This window comes from Balaenoptera physalus (genome assembly GCF_965194825.1).
Source record: "Balaenoptera physalus genome assembly, chromosome: 15".
NCBI lineage: Eukaryota > Metazoa > Chordata > Mammalia > Artiodactyla > Balaenopteridae > Balaenoptera > Balaenoptera physalus.
This window is the reverse complement of record NC_138894.1, coordinates 71,523,153-71,542,152: the sequence shown is the minus strand read 5'-3', so window position 1 is coordinate 71,542,152 and position 19,000 is coordinate 71,523,153. Positions and strand designations below refer to the sequence as shown.

At 38.9% G+C, this 19,000-nt stretch overlaps 1 protein-coding gene and 1 long non-coding RNA gene across 7 annotated transcripts in view; one reads left to right on the top strand and one right to left on the bottom strand.

The window, feature by feature from the left end:
- LTBP1 (latent transforming growth factor beta binding protein 1) overlaps window positions 1-19,000 on the top strand; it is a 417,364-nt gene that overhangs the window by 126,088 nt on the left and 272,276 nt on the right. The window lies entirely within an intron of this gene.
- LOC309643877 overlaps window positions 1-19,000 on the bottom strand; it is a 141,926-nt gene extending 122,926 nt beyond the window's left edge. The window contains exon 1 of the long non-coding RNA XR_014254121.1: window positions 1-19,000. This exon is cut by the window's left edge and continues 11,845 nt beyond it. This is a non-coding gene — a long non-coding RNA (uncharacterized lncRNA).

Below are 19,000 nucleotides of genomic sequence, written 5' to 3'. Positions count from 1 at the left end.
CCCATGATTTTCTGAGCTAATGTGTGGGGTAATGCTTCCAATGGGGGGAAAACCCTACATCTACCTGTTTCTCTAAAGAGGACATATTTTTCCCCACTTTAAAAATAATTCCATTACCAAATGTAAAGATGCATAATAAGATGTGATCATTTCCAAGTTTATACTGTTTTTTGTTTAGTGTAAGCAAATTTTGCTGTCTCTAGTCTTTAAGGGTGTAAGAAGGTTAAATGAAGTGAAAGAAAAACATGTTTCCAAAATATCGTTGCGGGGAACTTCTTATTCTGGTCATGCCAGTAGCAGCATACTTTTATCAGAGGACCCTTGATGAAGATAACAATTATAAACTGTGGACAAGATATAAAATCCATATTTGAAGCCACCAGAGAGCAACTGACAGCTGACAGAAATTGGAGGGAAGTTGATTCTTCAAAGATGTGAATTGCACTGGATAAAGTTAACATTCATATACTGTTTTTGCCTGGTGGCATTCCCCAGTCTGTGCATAGTGGGATGGCTAGACGTAGAGCAGAAAGTGGCAGTTACTGGCTGGAGGAGTTAGGAGATGAATGGCATTTGTGGCTGCCAGAGTGACTGGAAAGTGAGGAGACAGATCCAGGAACGGAGGGAGTCACAGAAGAGGAAGCCGCAACATTTTACATTAAACTCTGTCCAAATTATTGGCTGATTCATGGAGAGACTCTAAAGTTCCCAATGAGAAGAAACAGCTGGAAAGCTGAAAGAACTGAGTAGTTCCAGCCACTGTACACCATAGCGAAACAATTTGGAGTTTGAATCTAGCTAAATAACTGATCAGTATTCTTCAGAAAAAGATGGTCTCTACAACATAATATTCATAATAGCCTTCCCGTAATACCAATCACATGAAGAAAAGGGAAATGACTCATAGTCAAGAGAAGAAACAGTCAATAGAAAACAACCCCAAGATGACTGAGATGCTGGAATTTAGTGCACAAGGACTTTAAAAGCAGATATTATAAATATTGTAGACCCAAAATATGGTCATAATGCAACAATAGATGGGAAATTTTAATAGAAAAACAGAAAACAAAAAACCCAGATGGAAGTAAGATAAGGTAATTTTGATCAGGCTGTCTTCAAGTTCAGTTATTCTATTTTGAACAAAGATAAATGATTCAAGAAAAATGGAAAAGTGTCTTGGTGCTGTTAGGATAATATCAGCTGTTAGGATAATATCAAATAATATATATGTAATTGTAATCTCAGAAGATAAGAGAATGTGGCAGGAAAAGTATTTGAAAAGATAATGGCTGATGGTTTCCCAGATTAGGTGAAAAACAAACTTAAAGATGAAAGCAGGTCAGCAAACCTCAAGATGAATACAAGGAAAATCACACCTAGACACTTCATAGAAAACAGCTGAAAATCAATGAGAACGTTGAAAGCAGCCAGAGCTAAAAGATAAATTACATACAGTAGAACAATGATATAAATGATGGGTCACATCTCATCAGGAACAAAGGAGGTTGTAAAGTGGTAGAACATTTTTAAAGTGCTAAAGAAGCAAGCTATTTGAAATTTTATGTCCAAAGAGAAATCCTTCAAAGACAAAGGTGAAATAAAAATATTTTCAGAGAAATGAAAATGGAGACAATTTGTTGTAGATCTACCCAACAGGAAATTCTGAAGGAAGGTCTTCAGACTTAAGGGAAATGACACCAGATTCCACCAGATGGAATAGTGTGGGGTTTATAGCATAAGTAGATGTAAAATTCATACATTTTAATATATTATGAGTGCTGTAGAGATCTTAAGGATAGTGAGATCTGTGAAACTGTCAGTGTTCTTACAAGAAGAACAAGAATTTTACGGTGCTTCGTAGTTTTTAGTTTTTAAAAAAACATGTAGGTCGGGCTTCCCTGGTGGCACAGTGGTTAAGAATCTGCCTGCCAATGCAGGGGACACGGGTTCGAGCCCTGGTCTGGGAAGATCCCACATGCCACGGAGCAACTAAGCCTGTGCGTCCCAACCACTGAACCTGTGCTCTAGAGCCCGCGAGCCACAACTACTGAGCCTACGTGCTGCAGCTACTGAAGCCCACGCGCCTGGAGCCTGTGCTCCGCAAGAGAAGCCCCCACAATGAGAAGCCTGTGCACTGCAACGAAGAGTAGCCCCCTCTCGCCGCAACTAGAGAAAGCCTGCATGCAGCAACGAAGACCCAATGCAGCCTAAATAAATAAATAAATAAATAATAAATAAATAAATAAAACTTAAAAAAAAAACCGTGTAGGTCATTTATAAAATCATTCTCCCAGGATTGTTTGGGAGAAAACTTAGGTGATATGAAAATCAGATTGTAAGAGAAAAGGAAGTGGTGGTGGTAGTGGGTGTAGATCAATCACACATTAAGGGGACTGGAAGTAGTTGCTGGAGCAAACAAAGTTTTTGTAGAATTATTTTTAATAAATTCTGAGAGATCCTTCTCTTATGGTAACTCTGATAGGGTAGAAAGGGTGGGGATGGAAGGAAGAGGAAGGCACTGATAACCCACTCCTAGTAGAAACAATGGCCAGAATCTAGATGATCTAGAATTATAAGTCTACAGAATCCATAGGTAACTAGGTGATCAAAACTTTCCTGAAGGAGTTTTGGTGTAAAAAGTATCCTGCTCAAACGTATCCACTCTGCTCTCCAAACTTTTGGATCGCACACTGATATCAGCAAAATGTCTTAGTATGTACCCTATATATGTAGCCCATGAACTATTGAGCTAATATATTAGGAATGTTACAAAACATTCTAAACAGAAGATAAAAAGGAGGAGAAATACAAAGAAACAAAAGTAAAGTTCTAGTATTATTGGATCACAGCATTATATTTTGTACCTTTTGAGAATGGTATCTAGTTTGAAGACCACTGCAGTGACAATAAAATGGGAGATACTTGTAGTTATTTTGTTTCAGATTATCTGTCTATATTTCTATTTATGGAGTATACATAAAATTTTATACAACTGGAATATCATATGCCTTTTAAAAAAAATCATGGACAGCTTTAAAATTCAATCTTGCTTTTTACCTTTACTATCATTCCTCCCCACTTGAACCATACTACTCCCCTTCATAGATAACTTAATAACCTAGTGCCTAAGCTGTGCTATGTTTCCCATGTCCATACAGTCATTTATTATTGCTTAATAAATAAGGACATAGTATATGAATGTTTCTGCATCTTCATTTTCTAACTTAAAATAGGTTGTAGAAAATCCTCCAACATAGATAAAACTCATCTCATTTTTAATGGTTACATAATATTCCATGTTGTAAATGTGCTGATTTATTGAACCATTCTTCTATTGGCCATTCAGCTTGTTTCCAGTGTTCTTAACTTTTTTTGCTGTTATAAACAGTGATTCAATAAACATGTTAAATATATATCCTTATGTACTGGGATTTATTTCTTTAAATTATAAAAGGTGCAGTTACTAGGTCATTGGATAGCTTTATCTTGAATTTAAGTTTTCTAGACTGATTTCCAAGGTCTTAGAACTCACGTTTCCACCAGTGATGCCAAAGAGTATTGTTCTTCTCCCACTTTATGTCCCTGTCAGCCATAGTTCCATCCTTTTTTCCCCACATTTTCGCGATTTGAAAAAATCTTGGCAGAGTGGGTGTGAAATGCAGTTTTAAGTTTGCATTACTAGTGAGGCTGGGCATCTTCTCAGTCTTCTGGATTTTTCTCTTCAGTGAATTGCATGTTCATGTCCTTTGTCCATTTTCTTACTTGGTTTTGTTCCCATTGGGTTACCCATTTGTTTTGTTGTTAATTTATAAGAGACCTTTGTATCTCATACCCATATTTTTCACGTGCATTGCAGGTATCTTTTCTAATCTCTTATTTAATTATTAACTTTATTTGTGGTATCTCTATGCACAAACCAATTTCTGTTTTCTAAAGTCAGCGTAATTTTTCCCAAAGTCAAATTTGAATTATTTGCTTAGAAATTCCAATGCAGAATAGGGTAAGAGCCCTGAGAGCAAAGTTCTCCTAGTATATACAGGAGCTGGAGAGGCACTGCCTTCACCATGTTCTCTGGATAGACCTACCGTGCAGGGGCTTAAATTGGGCACATACCCAACCAAGGTTTGTTATGAGCCCTGTTGCCCTACTGTGGGAATATCCAGCAGGGCAAGATTTACTTGATCGCATTTTGCTGCCTCTCACATAGTTTTGTCCTCCTTGTGCCTCAGACTTATTGAAATAGGCCATATTTTTTCACTAGATAATATTGGCTGTAGGAAAACAACATTTCCAGCAGTGTGGATCTTGCAGGTCCTGTAGGGCAGTGGATATTTTATTTCAGCTGGATCAAACCCTGAAAGAGGAATGGAACAGATGTTTGAATTTGGTTAAATGCTTTCAATATTTATTACTTAGGTGACCTAGTTTAGCAGCAGTTGTAATAGAAAAAAACAAGGCCATTTGGGAAAAACAGAGTTTATTGCATTCACCTTAAAAATCAAAAAACTTTCGCCTTTTGATTTTAGTTAGCTTGAATGTGGGGAAGTAAAACCCCGAGAGATTCTCTTCCCACTTTGAACAGATATTTACATGTATACTACATTAAAAGTAGTTTCCCATATGAACTATTTTTTGATGTGACTAGAGAACAGTTTTGGAGCTACAGTTCTTGATGTGCTTATAACTGTGTTTCAGAGCTGGGGGACTTTTGAGGTCATCTCATAGAGCCTTACACCTTGTAAATGAGGGAACAGACTTAGAGGAATTTGATCCACGGCTCTCAGAGATTCAGTGGCACAGGCAGAAGTACAATTTGAATTTCCAAAATCTGATTCAGTGTCTACGCTTTCTCCATCTTGAGTGCTGTGGATGCCGTGTCCTGGAAAAGTGAGCTCTTGGATCCTTGTACCGTTGTATCCATCCTTGACTCTTTAGATGCCAGTCTCAGAGCTCAGTGTAAGGAAGATGCTGGCTAGGAAGAGGGAAGACTGTAGAAGAATAGCTTGTCTGACAGGTTCCCACTATCTTTTTCATTCTTCCGGCTTTATAGGTAATGAGGAGGGAGTGTACAAAGTTAACAACCAAAACCAGAAACCATGAATGTCCCTTTCAGCTGCCATTAGGGTCCATGATGGAGAGTTGACCAAAAATTCATGTAAATACAATATCTCTAACCCTGCTGTGGGAGAAGAATTTGGAGAATGAGCAGTTGCGTATGAAAGGCTTACCAGACAAGTAGATATTTATTTCCCATATCTGGCCAACCAGCCATTAATTCCTTGCAGCGTTGTAAGACATGGGTCACTGGAGAATGTAACATTATGGCAGCAGAGGCTGAAATCTCATCATGTGGTGTAAGGAGCAGCTACTAAAGGGAAGAGTGTTAGAAAGCAGGAGGGGAAAAAAACTGAAGTGATAATGTGGGGGATAGAACATATACCTGATTATTACTGTAAAATTGGCATCTTAAACAGTTGGCTAAAAGGAGAGAAAAACATATTTGGAATAGACTGAGATGAATAAGCCTTACGTTTTATCATCCAGAAATACTGAAGGATGGGGAGCAGGAAGGGTAAGAAACCTGCCCTTTCCTTCCCTGTTTTTTTATTTTTGTATTTTGTTTAGTTTTGGGTTTGTTTGTAGGGAATCTGGGGTCTTTTTACATAGGTTTTTTTTTTTTTTTATAGTGGTAAACCTTGGCTATTTTAACCTTTTTAAGTGCACAAGTCATTGGCATTAATTACATTCATGCTGTTGTGCAACCATCACCACTGTGTTTCCAAAACTTTTTCATCACCCCAAACAGAAACTCTGTACCTATTAAACTATAACTCTCCATCTCTCTCCCACTATTTTTCCATTCTGCTTTGTCTCTATAAATTTGCCTATTCTGGATGTAGAATCATACAGAATTTGTCCTGGCTTATTTCACTTCACATCATGTTTTCAAGGTTCTTCCAGGTTATAGCATGTATCAGAACTTCATTCCTTTTTATGGTTGAGTAATATTCCATTGTGTGTATATCACATTTTGTTTATCCATTCATCTGTCAAAGGGCACACCTTGGGTTGTTTCTACCTTTCACCTGTCATGCATGATGCTCCAGTGAACATTGGTGTACAAGTATCTGTTTGAGTCCCTGTTTTCAGTTCATTTTGGTCATATACATGGGAGTGGAATTTCTGGACCATATGGTAATTATGTCTTTAGCTTTTTGAGGAACTGCCAAACTATATTCCATAGCGGCTGTGGTGCTAGGTTCCTTGACTCTCTGTTGGAAACTGGTGGAGGTCTCTCACTTGTAGGTATAACTGTATAGATAACTGACCTCAGGGTTGCTGAATGGGACTGTAAATTCCAAACTCAATATTTACAAATAACTTCAGAATTTTTTTTAATAAAAATTGTTTGAGACAAACATTGCTTTTAACTATACATTTGGGCAGTCTCTGAATATGAACTCTAATGTTACCTGAGGGGTGAAATCCTGTATTTGTGCTCTCCTACTTATTGGTGGAGGGGAGTGAAAAAATCTGACACCCTTGTATGTGCATCAGATATTGTGCTAGGTATTTTCACACACTTAACTCACTGATACCCAAGAAAAGTATAGGTAAAGTCATATAATTAACGTACCTCCATGTTTACTAAATAATGAGGCTTCATTTTGTAAACCATAGAACTCACAGTTCTCAGATCATTATATCAGAGGAATGAAAATGTTTCTCTATGCTCGTAATCTGTATTTTGATCAAGGATCACACAATGAATTGTAAAAAGCTTTATTTAGATTATGTGTGAAATTAATATATGTTAATTAATAAAACTGAATTGTTTTTAAAGAACAAATCCCATTTCGTGTTGTCTTTACATTAGCTTTGTGAGGTGGATATCATTACTCTCATATTGCAGTGAGGAAATTGAGATAATTCTCCCCTTCCTTCCCACGGCAAGTGGTAGAGTTAGGATCTGGTTCCTAGAATTTGATGAAAAAGCTTTGCAGTTGTCACTTCCTCAGTAGGGTAGAAGCCCTTAATTATTGTTTACATTTTGCATTTTTCTTAGATTGTATTTAGTTATATTTACTCTGGCCTCTCTTAGTTTAGATAAATAGGAGATGGCTGCAATTCCTTTTAAATTTGTGTTCAGGGATGCTGTCCCAAGTAACCAAACGTAGTAACTCATTTTTGACAAAACTAAGGACTTTGGTTATTAACAATATTTCCTTCCATGGTTACTTGCTAAATAAATCATCAAAACCTTGAACTGAATAAGTTTAGTCATCTGTGCTTTTCAGAGCTTTTGAGCAGTTACCTCATCCTTTGCAGATAGGATATCTGCCTCATTAGCTTGTAGCTTTTTTTTTAATTTTAATTTTATTATTATTTTTTATACAGCAGGTTCTTATTAGTCATCCATTTTATACACATCAGTGTATACATGTCAATCCCAATCTCCCAATTCATCACCCCCCAACCCCCACACCCCCGCCGCTTTCCCCCCTTGGTGTCCATACGTTTGTTCTCTATATCTGTGTCTCTATTTCTGCCCTGCAAACCGGTTCATTTGTACCATTTTTCTAGATTCCACATATATGCATTAATATACATTATTTGTTTTTCTCTTTCTGACTTACTTCACTCTGTATGACAGTCTCTAGGTCCATCCACGTCTCTACAAATGACCCAATTTCGTTTCCTTTTATGGCTGAGTAATATTCCATTGTATCTATGTACCACATCTTCTTTATCCATTTGTCTGTCGATGGGCATTTAGGTTGCTTCCATGACTTGGCTATTGTAAATAGTGCTGCAATGAACATTGGGGTGCATGTGTCTTTTTGAATTATTGTTTTCTCAGGGTATATGCCAGTAGTGGGATTGCTGGATCATATGGTAATTCTGTTTTTAGTTTTTAAAGGAACCTCCATACCATTTTCCATAGTGGCTGTATCAATTTACATTCCCACCAACAGTGCTAGGGTTCCCTTTTCTCCACACCCTCTCCAGCATTTGTTATTTGTAGATTTTCTGATGATGCCCATTCTAACCAGTGTGAGGTGATACATCACTGTAGTTTTGATTTGCATTTCTCTAATAATTAGTGATGTTGAGCAGCTTTTTATGTGCCTTGTGGCCATCTGTATGTCTTCTTTGGAGAAATGTCTATTTAGGTCTTCTGCCCATTTTTGGATTGGGTTGTTTGTTCTTTTAATATTGAGCTGCATGAGCTGTGTATATATTTTGGAGATTAATCCTTTGTCCATTGATTCATTTGCAACTATTTTCTCACATTCTGAGGGTTGTCTTTTTGTCTTGTTTATAGTTTCCTTTGCTGTGCAAAAGCTTTTAAGTTTCATTAGGTCCCATTTGTTTATTTTTGTTTTTATTTCCATTACTCTAGGAGGTGGGTCAAAAAAGATCTTGCTGTGATTTATGTCAAAGAGTGTTCGTCCTATGTTTTCCTCTAAGAGTTTTACAGTGTCCGTAGTTTGTAGCTTTGATAATTAGAAATAGAAGAAAAGTGGGGATGTGCATGGCTGGAATTTCTTTGTCTTTTCATTCTTTTTTCCTCTCTTGCTATTTGTTTTCTCTTTTTCTTTTTGTGAATACTAAGCAGTATTGCCACCTTACACGTAAGTAATGTTTTCTACTTTTTAACTTTTTTCTTCCAGTTTTATTAATTTTTTTTTCTACTTTTCCAAGTACTTGTAAATAGATGATCTCATTTGATACAGGTTTAAAAAAATTTCATATACCTGTAGTTTGTAAACAGAGAATGGTTTAAACACGTAAAAACAGAGGAAATAGTATGGAGAAACTCCAAAGTACCCATCCTTATCAATTCAGAGCCAATTGTGTTCTTTTATACTCTGCCTACGTCTCTTCTTCCCCCTGATTATTTTGAAGTCAGTCTGTAAATATTTAGCATATGTATCAGTATCCCTAAAAGATAAGGGCTCTTAACACATACCCTCAAGACCTTTATCCCACCTAAGATAATTAATCACATTTATCATTAAGAATCCAGGTAAATTTCCCTAGATGTTTCATAAGTTTTTAACAGCTTATTAGTTCAATTGGGATCAAAAACTATTCATCGTGGCAGTTTTTGTTTCTTAAATATTTTGATCTGTGAGTCCCTCTTCCCTCTTTTTTTGTTTCCTTGAAATCTCTTCACTGAACTGTAGATTTTACTGGGAAATTAACATGTACTCTGCCCCTTGAATTTGCTGTAAGTGGTGTGTAGGTCTAGATGCTTGATCACATTCAGGTTTGAGTTTTGATGGGACTGCTTCCTAAGTGGTGGCGTGCTCTTCCATCATGGGGCGTGTGTTGTCTCTTTTTGAGATGTTAGCAGTCATTGATTATTGACTACATTTCAATAGGGGTAGCAAATGTGGTGTTTTAATTCTATCCTTTTTCTGCTAGAAGAATTTTCCAAACCATCTTTCCTCAGTTGTTTGTTTGAGGTTCAGTTTGTATAGAGAAAGTAGCGGGTTATATATTGGGCTTTTTCAGAGAAACAAAACCAATTGCATGTGTGCATATGTGTGTGTGTATATATACCATATATAATGAGATTATTTTAAGAAGTTGGCTCATGTGATTATGGGGGCTGGCAAGTCCAGATTTGAAGTAGGGCCAACAGGCAGAGATCCAGGAGAACCTAACCAATGGTGCAGATAATGTTAGAAGGTAGTCTGCTGCAGAATTCCCTCTTAGTCAGGGAGGCTGGTCTTTTTGTTCTATTCCGGCCTTCAACTCATTAGATGAGGTTCACCCACATGATGGAGGGCAATCTGCTTCCTCAGAGTCCACCAAGTTAAATGTTAATCTCATCCAAAAACACCCTCCAAGTTGAAACATAAAATTAACCATCACATGAGGGTGTAGTGCTAATTGTTGATTGAGCAATTTTCAAATAATGAGTTGATTAACATCTTCCAAAGGTGACTTAGTTTTTTTAATGAATGGATACATTTAAACATATTTCAAATAATTCAACCCAATCACAGTTATTCTTTGGCTAATGGAGGCTTCTTCAAATTGCTTCATTAGACCTTTTGACCTTCTACACCTATAGTGATGTCACTTCTCTCATTTCTAATATTGATAACTTGTCTTCTTTCTCTTTTTGTTTATCAGTCTAGCCAGAGATTTATCAGTTTTACTGATCTTCTCAAACAGCTTTTATTGACTTCCCCCCACCCCCAAATTCATCCATTTCTGCTCTGGTCTTTATTTCATTTCTTTTTATTTTGGGTTTTATTTTCCTTTTTGCTGGTTTCTTTCTTTGGAAGCCGAGGTCATTGATTTGAGACCTTTCTTCTTTCCTAATACAGGTATTTAGCACTACAACCTTACTGCTTGGTGTAGTGGTTTAGCAGCATCCCGTAAATTTGGGTAGGTTGTGTTTTCATTTTCATTCAGTTCAAAATAATTTTTCTTTTTTTTATTAATTTTATTTTTGGCTGCATTGGGTCTTCATTGCTGCGTGCTGGCTTTCTCTAGTTTCAGCGAGCGGGGGCTACTCTTTGTTGCGGTGCGTGGGCTTCTCATTGCAGTGGCTTCTCTTGTTGCAGAGCACGGGCTCTAGGCACGCGGGCTTCAGTAGTTGTGGCGCATGGGCTCAGTAGTTGTGGCTCGTGGGCTCTAGAGCACAGGCTCAGTAGTTGTGGCTCGCGGGCTCAGTTGCTCTGTGGCATGTGGGATCTTCCCGGACCAGGGATTGAACCCGTGTCCCCTGCATTGGCAGGCAGACTCCCAACCACTTCGCCACCAGGGAAGCCCAAAAATAATTTTTATTTCCCTTTTGATTTTGTCTTTGATCCATTGGTTATTTTGAAGTTTGGTTTTTAGTTTACAAGTATTTGGAGCATTTTCTAAAGATACTTCTGTTGTTGATTTCTAATTTAATTCTGTTATGGTCAAAGAACATAATTTTGTATGACCCAAACCCTTTAAAAGTTACTGAAATTTTTTATATGGCCCAGAATGTGTTCTATCTTGGTAAATATCTTGTATGCATTTGGGAAACATGTGCTCTGCCCTTGGGCAAAGTGTTCTATGAATGTCAATTGGGTTAAGCTAGCTGATAGTGTTGTTCAAGTCTTCTGTATCCTTACTGATTTCTGTGTACTTGTTCTGTCAATTGAAAGGTACTAAACCTGCAGTTACAGCTACAAAGTTTTATCTATTTCTCATGGCTTTTTTTTTTTTTATTTAAGTTTTTGCTTCACGTATTTTGAAGCTCTGTTATCAGGTTCACAACTGTTGAGGATTCTTATGTCCTCTTGATGAATTGACCCTTATCCTTATGAAATGATGCTTTTTATCCTTGATAATATTCTTTGCTCTGAAATCTACTCTGCCTGTTATTAACAGCGCCACTGCAGCTTTTATCTGACTCATGTTAACATGTTACCTCTTTTTTCATCCTTCTGTTTTTAACCTATTTGTGTCTTTATATTTAAAATGGAATTGTTGTAAGCAGCATGTACAACACCTGGGCGTTTTTATTCAGTCCGACAGTCTTTGACTTTTCATTGAGGTAAGACCATTTACATTTTTTAAGCACTTAATTTCAGTCCACTTCATTTTTAAAAAAATTTTTATTGGAGTATAGTTGATTTACGCTTCATTTTTTTTTAATCTCCCAAGCATTATGATTATTAAACTTCCCAAGAGGAGGCCTTGCTCACTGTGCTTCTCAGAGTCTCCTCTTCATTACAGCTCTTTTATTATAGTCCCGTCCCTTCTAGGAACTTGGGATTAGAGGGTTGGAGAATTCCTTGAATGTTCGCATGTAGCAGTCAGGTCCAGAAGGCTCTTCTAACCAGGGCTATTCCAGGGCACAGGGTGCCTCTGAGAGGCCAGCACTTGAGGTCAGACAGATGTCTTCAGAGGAGAATGTGACGACTGTGAGAGTAGTGGGGAGAATTGTCGGTGCAGCCCTGAGCCTTTCTCCCTTGTTATCCCAGACAATTCATGTCTGGCCCCAAATGCTTCTGACCTTGTTGGCATAACCAAAAAGCCATACAGTAGATGGGACTCACCTTCCTTAGAAAGCGGTTTAGTGACTGACCAGATCTTATTTTTACATCGTGTCTTTATGGCACACCCTCAGCCCAATGCTAAGCAGTTTATCAAAGGGTTTTCTCCAACCACATTCTATACTGTTCCTTTGAGGAGTTCTAATAAAAATGATTATTTTCTAGGCCATCCCATTACATTTTCAGTGCTATTCTAGCATTCCTTTACACCCAAGCCACCCGAACAACTTGAGTACAAGGCCACCTTCCTGTGGCCTTACTGGGGCTTCCAAAAGACACAGGTGGAAGTTGTATGTTTTTTTAATCCATTTCTTCATTGTTGAATCTAAATTCTTGTGTTCCTGGCTGCATCATTTCTGTGGACATCTTCATTGCTACTCCTGGAGGCCATTGGCTCTTTTACTCAGGTCTTCATTACACCTGTTCTGTGATAATAGCTCATGGTTACAGCAGTGTTTCTCAACCTCAGAACTGTTGACATTTTTAGCCCGATAAGTCTTTCTCATGAAGGACTGTCCTGTATGTCATAGGATATTTAGTAGCACCCCTGGCTTCTACCCACTAGATGTGAGCACCTTACCTCCAAGTCCTGATAATTACAGATGCCTTCAGATATTGCCAAATGTCCCTGGGTTGGGAGTCAGATCACCCCAGTTAAGAACCACTGGTAAAAGAAAATCGGTTCAACTTGGTTGAGTTTACCATGTTTATTCATGATGACCACCAAAGCTCCCTTAATTTCCATGTCTTTCCAACATGCCCCCCAACCCCCAATATCTACCTTCTTTAATTTTATTTTTTCAATATTTTTTTGTCTTTTTCATCTCATTTGAAGCGTAAGACTTTGTAATGGTCTATCCCTACATTGATATTTTCAGTGTAATCTTTACTTTCTTCCTGTTCTCATGACTGTGTTTGCTTGTTTCATTTCACTTTCTCTGTGTTTGTTCTGGCATGCTCCAGCCCTCACTCTGTTACTGGAAATCTGTGCTGTCCTTTAGTCTCCTCATCAGCAGCCTTTTACCTCCTTATTTTTTTTGGTTGGATAGATAATTTCCTATGAATGGGGTTACTGAAAACAAACACTTGTCTCCCCTTACCTCTGTGTGTGTGTGTGTGTGTGTGTGTGTGTGTGTGTGTGTGTGTGTGTGTTACGCTGCCTTGTGACCTCTTCCTAGAGGGAGGTTTTTCTTTGTCCGTCTCTGTGCACATTGTCCTTGAACTTTGCAGGAAAGAGCCTTTCTCCATCAAATCACAGCTTGCATTTCTTATTTACTTTGGTGCATTCTGTTCTTTGAGGAGCATTCACCCACACTTCTGAGCTACTTGAAACACAACCGGGGCACATATGACCACTTGAATTTTGTAAAGAGAAACAGGCCCTGAAAGACTGGAGGTGACTTCTCTGTGGCAGCACTGTTTCCTCTCCCAGTTTTTCTTCATCCTGATTATAAACCTGAGTGCCCTAATCATAGGGGAGAGGGTTTGATCATGTCAGACCTACCTTCTGTGGGAAACATTTTATGGCCTGTTGGAGGCTCCCTTCTGTGAGGTCCAAAGCCCTTTCCTTAAGTGGAAAGGGGCTTGGGTGTTGCCAGATCCTCCCACCCGCTCTACAGGTCAAATAATGGATTTAGTAGAAATATGGAAAATTTTAGTCCATTCTTGTGCCAAAAATTGCCACTGTGAAGGCAGAAGTGTAAACAGTGTGTGACTAATCCCTTCTTTTAAGGAAAGAAGTTTTATGTAATTGTTTCCTTTCTACTTACAAAGATACAGAGGTTTACACAGATTCAAGTCTTCAGATGGCTGGCTGTACCCCTGACTTCTGGCCTGCTTCTCTCCTTTTCCGAGTGTCACCAGTAGAGCACCGATCAAGTGTTTCACCCCATGCAGTCCCACTCCTGTCACTATTAAAGTGGCAGTGCCGAGGGGGCTGGTGACCTACAACCCAACCCAGTGGCCTTTTCCAATTGCTTGTTTCCCTGCCTTTTCTGCAGCAATTTTCAGGTGGTTCTCTCTCCTTTCCATCTAGAAACTTTCTTCCACTTATCGCTTCTGTATCTATGTTATTTTTGTTTTTATCTCCTCTTGATTTTCTTTGTGTCCCCACCGCTAAGTGCGACTAGCCTCCAAGACTGTGTGGTTCCATAGTTTTTCTGAAACATTTTTGCCTTAGAAGAATTTGGCCTCTCTTGGAACATCACTGTTCCTAAACTCAGAGGCTTTCTGTATCTGCTCCCCAGAGATCCACCCCACATTTCTATCTCTAAAACTAACATAATTCTCTTCCTCACACACCGGCCCCTTTTTTCTGACTGCCTTAACTCGGCACACCTCCTTGCCTTTACTTTTCCTCTTGGACTTGAACCAAAAATACCCTTCGAGTCAGCCAGACTGGAAACCTTCATCATCACTTGACTCCTTTTCCTTTTGCTCCCCGCCACCCTTAATTTAATCCTCAGGTCCTATTACTCCTTCTGGTAGTGACCTCTGGCCAGTTCTAGATTTATTCCCTTTAAATGTTGTCTAAAAACTGCTTGCCGTAGGAGATGAAGATTCAGCTTATTCATTTCACCTCTTGCTCCCCACCCTTCCTCTCAAACATCATTGTTTAGTATTAAGAGTTTGTCTCTGCATACTCTACCAACACATTTAAACCTCTATTTCCTCTAACGTCAACCTCATCTTTCAAGGTTGTGAATGTTCTCTCATGACCCTCCATTTTGTAAGATGAGGGCAGTGGCTCTCCTCATCTTCCCTTCACTTCTCCTCTTCCTCTTCCAGAATTTGCCAACCTCCTCCAGCTAGGTATGTGCATTTATGTCACCTACGTTGGTCACATGGGTTGTTTCTAGCAGCTACAGCCTTCGCAATATTGTCTGTGGGTGTTCCACTCAAGGCGAAGCCAAGTATAGGGTGCTTAGGTTGCTCCCTCTGTGTGTCCATGGCCAACACCTCTGTGCTTTCTGAAGGAGTGTGTTCCTAGCATCAAATGGGAATGGATTCTCCCTTTTCCCATTCCATCAATTGCGTATATATAGTCAAGTTTCTCCAAAATCTCAATCATGTTTTCCATTGTCATGACTCCCCCTTTTCTCCCTAGGATCATTCTCCTGGAGCTCCCTGTCTCCTGGTTGCCTGGCAACCTTCCTTTTAGGGGAAATATGGGAAACCAATCTTGAAGCTAGGGGATCTCCAAACACCAGAATGAGAGGGCCTTACTCTGGGGGAGTAAGTTTTGTGGTTTGTACCACATAGTTCCATTCTTTTAGAGAAGAAGACTAATTTTTTTCCCTGATGGGGGGTAGAAGCCTGACTTTTGGATGTTCTCTTTGCTGGAATCGGGGAGAACAGCTGCCTTCATATGTAGCCTTCTTAGTGAAGACACCAGTGTTCAGCCCTACTTCTCATTATCACCCTGTGCTTTACTTGGTTTGAGTATCCAGAACATGTCTGTGGTCTCCTGGGAAGATGGCTTCTTCTGTGCCTGTGTGATTTTTTCAACCAGTGTCCTTAAGCTACTTTGTGACCCATTAGGAGTCAGGAAGTCATGACATCAATGTAGTAGTTCAAGACTGTCATTTAAAAAAATGACAGGAGAGAATATTCGTGTCCTTTGCATAGTAAGGATAAATATACTATTTTGTAATACTTAGCTGTATTTAAAAAAAAATATGTATGGATGTGTACTGGATCTCCATGTAAAATGTGCTTCTTACTGTAGATTGAGATAAAAGAAGTTAAAATATTTAGGTATGGCTTCCTTCCTCCTACAACAGTCAACATTTCTCAGTCTGCCCTGCTCTCTTAACAGATTTGTTGAAATTTTTCCTGTATGTGTTAATGGGCTATGTGAAACATTTTTAGTATCCTTACCTGTGCCGCACATCAGAAAGGATGCTGGAGCCGAGACCCTGAGGTCTCCAGCTCTGTCAAATGTGAATTTCTTACTTATGGGACTGAGTGGATATCCTGGGGAGTCCAGTGGAGTGGAGGAGGGAGGAACACTTGGGACAGTAGATGTTTGTCAGAACAGAGTACTTCAATATTTTAATGACTAGTGTGGCTGTCCTATTGCATAACAGCCAAATGTCAAGTCTGGGTTTCTTTTCTTTTTTTATTCCTTACCTATAACTTTTAGGGCTTCTTTGGAGGAAGGGAAAATATATGGGTGCCCCCAAATCCATTTTGAACCAGGGGTCCTATAGTTTTCATTTTAATCTAATTTTCTTTAAACAGTTTGGTTTTCCCTTACAAAATTATTTACAATGCTATGACAGATCTGATTTTCACTAGTGATTGTTAAGCCTTTTTTTTTTTTTTTTTTTTTTTTTTTAATGTAAAGGTATGGGGGAAGAGAGGAGAAAATCCCAATTGAAAGGAGATTTTTTTTTCTTCCCTGGGAGATAGGAAACACTAGATATACTTGAGTAAAAGAGAAGGAAAGGAAGAGTTAAGGAGGATATATATTTGTAAGGCTGAGAGATGGTCCAAAGTGGAAATAATTGTGAAGGGTGAAATTAGAGGAAAAGGTAGATGCCAACCATGAAGGAGGAAGTGAGGAAGACATAGTAGGATGGTGATTACACTTAATTTCTATTTGTGGAATGAGTGAGTGGACAGTTGCCTCTACTTGCCCCACATGGTGTCACTTCTCATGGCTTTGCTTCTCCATGAGGCCATGAGATAGAGTGGCCTGTCTGTTCATGTGTCTGTGTGTCTTTGCGAGCACATGTATTTATTTACATCCTCGAATTGGAGGAAAGTGAAGGAGATGGAGGACGAGGAAGCACAGCTCTGTGTAGTTTCATATTTGCAATGTGTCTGTCACTTGTAGGATAGTTATAGTAAGACGTGCGTACCATTACCAGTACTATTACTCATTTCCTTTAGTTAATGATGGCTGAGGATTGTTACTCAAGTTCTAGACCTGCTACAGCTCTCTTGTTTGTTCATTACCTTTTTGTTACGTTTAGGGAAAAGGAGCCCACACACACATGTGCTTTCAGCTCGTTTCTTGCTGCTTCTCACTTCTGTGATTCAGAGGGGAGAGAAAGGGAGGACCTCAACTAGAAGGCAGAGCCCACGATCACCCTTATCTGGCTGTGGTCAGAGCAGGAATTAGTTGTAGCAGCTTCAAGGTCTCTTGGAATGCCGGGCTGTCCTCTTCTGAACAGGAGTCAGCCCGTACTTCTCTCAGCAGGTCCCAGTAGTATAGTGACGGGGTTGACAGCGTAGCTGGGGGGCGAGTTGCCCCTGCGATGAGAAGGAGGGCTTCCCCTTTCCACAAGGCAGACAGAGCAGCCTTGTGGTTCTTAGCAGTCACCACCAGATGTGTCCAGCTGTTTCACTTTCTACTTCATCCCAATCAAACATACTTAAAGTTCAAACCAACACTTACATCATCGAAACAAAAGTGTTTACAATGTTAAGCTTTAGGCTTTCAGTAACTTAAGTCAGTCATACAGTGACGAAGACAATGCCCTTCCATGGCATTGCGTCTGGGAAAATCTAGGCGCAAGATGTATTTTCCTAGGCTTTCCTAGGACTACAGGGTTGAACGTAATAGATTTAGATCGCTGACTGGCTAAGAGGGAAGCACCCTTAATCCCAGCCTCTTCTATTTGTCTCTCATGGATGTCTTGTCTCACAAAATAGCTCATCCATCCCAACCAGAATGAATCCAATAGGCTGGATTTAGTCAAGATTCTGCTACTGCTTTTGATGAGACACTGTGTGGGTGTTTTTGGTGGCTTGATGATTTATCTTTCTTACTCTCCACCCGTGGTGTCATTTCTTCCTCTTGTTCAGATAGTCCCCCATTAGGGCCAGTCTTTTGGGAAGATGGTTGACTGGGCTAAACTCATGCTAATAAGGTGCCACAAAACCCCAGTTATAGTATGGTAGTTTGGAAATATTGTTCGGTTTAGATGGCTTTAACGTGTCACAGTCAATAATATTCAAGATTACAGCAGAGGGCAAGTTTCTTTCCAGAGGCTCAGTTTGCTGCTAAAATGGTCTGTTCCAACAATTTTAATAGCAAGTTTGCATTTTCCAGAATTAGTTGGTATATCTTCTTTATATTCTACATTGTTTGTCTTGCTTAGTGAATGATTTCAATTCTGTCCCTCAGGGAGTGATTAAATCTGGATGAAGGCTTATTTTAAAGTATACAGTACATGCAGCAGTAGAGAACTGTCATAGAAGAGAAAAGGGTTCAACCAGAAGGGTGAAAACACAGTAATCGAGTTCAGGAGTCCTCAGAGGTCTTGACTCCTGTCATTGACAAAATTATGAGATTGTCGTAAGTTATTATTCTTATTATTCTTAGAGACTAGTAATTATGAAACACTTAACCTAAATAGTACAGTTTTAATCATTGAGATACAGCATGAAATATTAAAATAACTGTTAACTACAATGTTATGAGTGTGTTTTTTCCCCATGATCATAATTTATATTTCAAAAGATTATAAAATTTTTTTCAGTTTTTGTGTGTTCAGATTTTTACAAGAATTTTTTTCTTAGCCCTGTGCAGCAGATATTCCATGGTACAGAATAGGAAAGTGAGGCTCAAAGAGGTTTAATACCTTCCTGATATACATACCTGTTCATGTATGTTTTTGTCTTAAATATAACTTGCGTGTGTTGCATGAGGGCTCATGGTAGCTGTGCTTTCAGTGCTTTGATAGACTCCATCTGTTGATGACCTGTATGTCCTTACACTTCTTGACTAGACAGGCAGAGTCCCCTTATGTTGGAGGTTTCCAAGGGTAAGGTGTTATTATTTCTTAATATGTCATGACTACAGTATTTGAAGGAAAAAATTAGCCTTGCATGAAATTTTTATGCTCCTTTCTAAGTTTAACTGATCTCTTATTCTTTCCTTCTTAGTTGACTTTAAAAGTCCGTTATTAATTTCCTTATCCTTACTTTGTTTC